Here is a 6,000-nt window from a genome sequence, read left to right as displayed (position 1 = left end):
GTCAAAATATAAACGATATTGTTTGTTATTGATTTGATGTACGAGTATTTGTTCATGTTTCACAAGCATTTTTAAAAATAAAAAACGTTGACATAACATTTTACCCACTTCAACAAGTAACATGATAAAAATATCTGTGAAACAGCAATGAGAACCAAAAAGAAAACTGCAACGAAACTGGTCGTTGAATACCCGGTGAAGTGAGCGTTGCACTTTCACGATAAAAAAAAAAACAAAAAAGTCCAAAATAAAACTACGTGTTGGAAATGAACCATCTATAGTTCCAATTTGTGTCGTCTGTAGTGTTGTGGCGCTGGAGCCACTGGCGCAGGTGTAATTAGTTACGCTATTCGCCGCCGCATTCAAGGGCAGCACTGGCGATTTGGAATTGAAACTTTATAGCTAATACTGCTGTTTTGATACAATTTTTTTTTAAATATCTTTTGAAAAACATGTACTTTACGATACCGATATATAGTATTGGTATAATAAGATCATAATCATAAGAAGAAGAGGTACATACACAAAACTGACGGGATATTGAAGAAAGCGTCAGATTGTTTTGTTTTATCGAAGTAATATTTAAACCTTATAGTAGTATAAAAGTTACGCTACAGAACTGTGTTGCCATTGCCTTGATCCATGCATTCATAAGTCACGTTATACGTCCGCTTGTATTGATAATGGACCTATACCGTATTGAAAAAAAAAACAGAAACCTTCGATCAGGTGTTCGGTCGACAGATCGAAACGGGTCAAGCACAACAGGTGAGCTGTTGCAGAGTGCATCAACTAAAAAATAAAATATCGAAATGCGAAAAAATAATAAAAATCAGCAAATATAGTAAATTGAAAAAAGAATAGGGCTATCTTTATCGCGCGCGCTAGTTTTATAATAGGGTGTCTCGTTCGCGGGCTCGCGCACGTGGTTTTCGGCGGTTGCGGTGCGGGCGTGCGGGGAAAGCACACGGGGTGCGCGGGGCAACCCACGATTCGGACGCCACATCTCGTCGCGGCCCTCGCCGACCGGCTGCGTTGCCCGTAACCTCTATATGACCTCATTTTTTTTTCTTCAATGTAAATATTCGGCTTATTTTGCCGCATAGTGTGTAAGCGGTATTAGTTCCTCCATCAAGTCTACACTTTTTATTTTATATTTATTTTTGTATCGGCACAAGTTTGGCGGTGTACAGGACTTTTCGGTACTTTAAAGTGATTTTTGTGACTGTGTTGGCAATTAAAGAACTTTGTAAATATTTATTTTTTCAAATAAGAAAACTATTTTTATTTTAAGTGGTGCTTTCGGATTTTTTGAAAATTTCTCAAAGTTTCATAATAGTATATTGTTGAAGAATTGTGTTTATAAAAAAAGGTAACTGTGAGTTTGTTTTGAGTGAATGTTTTCGTAGATGCTACTTTTTCTTTGATTGTTATATTATTTTGTGTTTTTTTCCTTTTTAATATTTGTAAATGTAAATTACTCCAAAAATGATTTAAATTGTTCATACGACTCCTGTTGAAAAGATTGAGCAAAAGCGTCACATATGGACTTTTGCTCCAGCAAAATGAAAGGCGTTAAAATAATTTTTCTTATCATCGCTTTATTCCTGGATGGTTTTAAATTCGTATATTTGCAGTTAAACCACTTTTCGTTGTTTTATAATTATAAATAGCATTGTTTTACTCTTAATAAAACTGATGTTTCAAAATTTTTAAACTTATATTAAATGATGTTTTTCTTAATTTACCTGCTTATGTTTTTTTTTCCTTAATATATTATAATTTTTTGTAACTTAAATCTTAGTGCTTTTTTTTCAGTTGTAAAATTTTGCTAGATTATTTTATTTTACTTCTTAAAATATCTTCCAAGCTGGTATAATTATTTGTTAATAATATTTTTCTTATTACGTTAGCTTCGCCGTGCTAAAAAATCAATGCTTGAATAAAATCTCTGCCAGTTCGGCGACCTCCGCGTAGGTTGAAGCTCCGATAAAGAAACAATAATTGTTACACATTTTTAGCAGTTATATTTAATTATTCAAGTTTGATTTTTTTTATCGATACGCATTGCTTTTTGTATTGTACAATCTATCTACAATAGAAAAAGACAGCGCGTACATACCCATAAGTGTCTGCTGTAAAAATGTATTTTACTAGTAAATTACTAGATGACAATAATTTTTTTCTGGATTATTTTTGCTTTTTATCCACTTATGAAATTCGTACTGCAGGTATGACAAACCGTTTATTCCAAAATATTTCTTAATGGAATGTGTAGGTAATTAAGAATGAGAAGTAAAATAATTTTTCAACTTGATTTTCGTATAAGTTTTGTTTGATTTGTATAAAATCTTACCGAAACTCTCCCCGAATGATCCGAAATATTTTAACAGACTCAATAACTCCAGGTTCTTGTTATATAAAAGCACAATAATTGTTCGCGGATCATATTCTATGTAAATTCTTTTTTTTTTATTCATTTGAATGGCGAGGAACTGTCAGTAATTACAACTTACTCTACGGGTTCTTAGAGGCTAAAATAATAACGGTAATTGGAGTTTAATTTTAGAAAAAATATCATAGTCTTTATAACTAATTTAAAATTAATTCAACTAGTTTTAATGAACGACTATTTTTTTTAATTAAGCATTTTTTATCGCTTCGTTAATAATATCACCCTGTCAGTGATATGTGAAAAACCGTTCTTTGTTCCTTTTATAAAGCAAAATTTTGTCGTTTTATGCCAAATATCGCCCTCTAGTTGATTACTGATCTATTTAAATTGCTTGTGATCGGTAAAATACGGTGACCACAAAAGCCAGTCAGAGTTATAAGCTTTCGGTCAGACAGTGGCAAAGCCAAAAAAAAACCCACTTTATTCATTTTTGTAATAAATTGATACTTTGTTTCTTCTATAAAGCAGAATTTAGGTAGCCGATTTATGAATAGTATCAAACCCTAGTTCATTACTGATATATCTAGATTGCTTGTGATCGGTAAAATACTGTGACCACAATAGTCAATCTGAGCCAAACTTTCGTCTATACAGTTAGTGGGAAACCAAAAAAAACCTATTATATTCATTTTGATACCGATAGGACCCGATATTAATTTGGTTCTCATTTCAATAACTTAAATTAACTAATGTGCATTTAGCAGTGATGTTAAGTTCAGGACTCAATAAAAATGACTCGAATTATTTGAATTTACGGTTGATACTATGTTTTTTAACATATAATTTGGTCCTTTCTGTCTTTCTTACTGATATTGAGAGAGTGACTCTGTAAAATATAGGCAGATATTATTAGAGGGTCCTGGTTAATACAATCTGCTTTGACGTCACAATTCACAAGAACTGGCCTCACTTAATAGTATGGATCACTCCCATCCATTTACATCAATACTGATCCTTCGATTAAATCCGACGAATTAGTATCATATCATTGCAAACAAAGGAAATTTGCGAACTTCAGTATAAATTTTTTTTACTCCAAAGTTTAAGGTTTAATTGTCCATTGACAAGTGATTAGCTCTAAAGGTGCGATTAACAATAATCGGCCGATTTGAAAAGCTAGTAATTTGGTGTTGATTGTACTTTTAAAATACTTACGAAAAAAAGATCGCGAACACGGTAATACATCCTATAATTGTTGTATTGTGTACCAGAAGATTTGAAACTACCTTAGAAGCTCCATTTCCCAAAACAATCATTAATATGAACCGTAAATATTCAGTGGCCAAATATTTCACTTGATATTCAATAAAAATAAAACTCACGCCAACCGCCATTATTATGCACAAAATGTGTTTTAAATACGCGTCTCTCATTGATACGGCGATGGCGATTACGCTGATTTTTTGCGAATGATTGAATTTTATTTACAATTAACACGGCCTCCGTATCGTTGAGAGTGAAAGTGACGATTAAATGCCATTTAAAAATAAAACAGCTGCCTCCATTTCAATGAATTGTTGATTATTTTTAAGCATCAGTTTCTTTTTTTCGATGCGCGTCGGTTTATGAGCTTATGTATGATGGTTGGCATAAATGTTTAGATTATTCGATTAATTGAGAATGTAATAATGATATTTTAAACAGTGTTAAAATTAGATCATAGTTGAAACTGAATTCTTAATTTTAATTTGAGACATTTGAAGTTTATTAAAATACAAGTCAAGCGTTTCTTTGTTAAGTATTCTTAGATTAAGTAAAAGAAGTCAAAGGCGTGAAAAGCGAAGCAAACGTCTTAGTCGCAAGAAACCGCCCAAACGCAAGGCTGAATGTGGAGGCCCGGGACCGCCTAATTTGTCTAAGGCGGAAAAATCGCGCGCCGATTACAAGTGGCTCGTAACGAAGTCGCCCCGCGGCGGGAGAGGCGCGGCAAGTCAGGTTGGGGGTGTAGGGGGGAGGAGAGCGGGAAGCTAGGGGATGAGGGGGGTGGGGGGGCTACTGGATGCAAAGCAGGGTGGTGGCGCGACAGGCCGCAGATAGTCTCAGTCGTCCGTCTGGAGTCGCGGCGGCATGCCGTGCCGCGCGGCGCATTATACGTTCCTCGTGCTCTTGTGATTGTAAATTTAATACACAAATATAAAAGTTCGCTTTACTTAAAATCGGTGATCGCTCGATGATATTATATCCCATTAATTTTTAATCTATCGTTGGCGTATCGAAGTGTTTTTGCGAAATTTTTTAATATTTACGTCGGTTATATTTATAGGTAGCCTACACGTTTGGACATTAAGAATATTTTATTTCAATTCGATTTGAACTAAGAACGAGAAGTTAAGTGAGCAATAATTGATAATATAGCAAATTTAATAGTTATATAAATGTTAAGGACTTGAAGTAAGTAATACAATACATTTTAGTCGAACTATTGTGATCTAATAAACGGAGAATTGACAGATACAACAACGACACTAAGGTCACTATATACCTACTAAGTTATTTACGTAGTGCTAAATTATTATGAAACTTATACGTAATCATTAAATTAAAAAAAAATGAGTAGATCAAGCTTGGCATGTTTTAGTTTATGTAATTTTTAAATATGTTTTTTAGTGTAACGGTGAACTTGGCTTTTTTAGATTGTCCGTCGGGTGAAGTTTTTATGTTCATCTCACTTTTTTTATTTCTATTGTAAATATTTTTAGATATTGTTTTTTGTTTATTTGTTTTTTATCAATAATAAATATGTGTTTCTGTTTTGTTTTATTTTAATTGCCTTTTCAGTGTTTAAGTTATTATGTTTATCTCAATATTAATTCTGCATGTTCTGATAGAAAATTGTTTCGCCTAAGTGCAGGTAAGAAAATATCATTAGCATATTTACCTATCAATGATTAAATCTATATTATCTACACATATATATAAGAGATTTCCACGTATATAGTCACTCATCACGATATCTATATCTCTGGAACCATAAGTCGTAGAGATTTGAAATTTGGTAGGAATATTCCTTTCGCCGAAAATATTTGACGAAATTCTGCAAGTTTTTTTTTTATTATTAACAGAACAACGTCTGTTGGGGCAGCTAGTTATTAATACTTTCGTGAGACATTACAAACCTTATTTGTCAAAAACGGCTAAACTCAAGGTTTGTCGGAGTTGGTACCGACTAGTTTCGGACCATTCGGAGGTCCTTCGTCAGGGTGAGTGTAGTAACTTCGCGGTAATGTAGGTACCTGTGATGTCAAACTAATAACAGGTCCGAAACTAGTCAAAGTCTAGTAGTGCCAAAACTCTGACAAACAGTGATTAGTGCCGTTTTCAATAAATAAACTATCAACGAAGTTAAATATTGGCTTGGTACCTACCATTTATAAAGTTGACAAATAGGTTTTTAGTTTTCGTCTGCAACTTTTATTATTTTAACCCCCTTTTTCATAATGATCCGCTAACTTAAAACAGCCGCTAAGGAGTGTTTTTTCTCATTCTGACTTAGGTCAATAGAAAAAGACAGAGTGAGAATTAGCAATGCTTTAAGTTAGTTGCTT

General features: G+C 33.4%; 1 protein-coding gene across 1 annotated transcript in view; it reads left to right on the top strand.

Moving 5' to 3' along the window:
• The first annotated feature begins 1,016 nt into the window (after nt 1–1,016).
• LOC126966087 (homeobox protein prospero) overlaps nt 1,017–6,000 on the top strand; it is a 113,767-nt gene continuing 108,783 nt past the window's right edge. Inside the window, exon 1 of the mRNA XM_050809962.1 lies at nt 1,017–1,372. The gene's annotated coding sequence lies outside the window, so the exon portion shown is untranslated. The remainder of the gene's footprint in view (nt 1,373–6,000) is intronic.

This window comes from Leptidea sinapis, chromosome 9, assembly GCF_905404315.1.
Source record: "Leptidea sinapis chromosome 9, ilLepSina1.1, whole genome shotgun sequence".
In the NCBI taxonomy this organism is placed as follows: Eukaryota; Metazoa; Arthropoda; class Insecta; order Lepidoptera; family Pieridae; genus Leptidea; species Leptidea sinapis.
The sequence above is the reverse complement of the archived record's forward strand: the minus strand, read 5'-3'. Positions and strand labels throughout refer to the sequence as shown.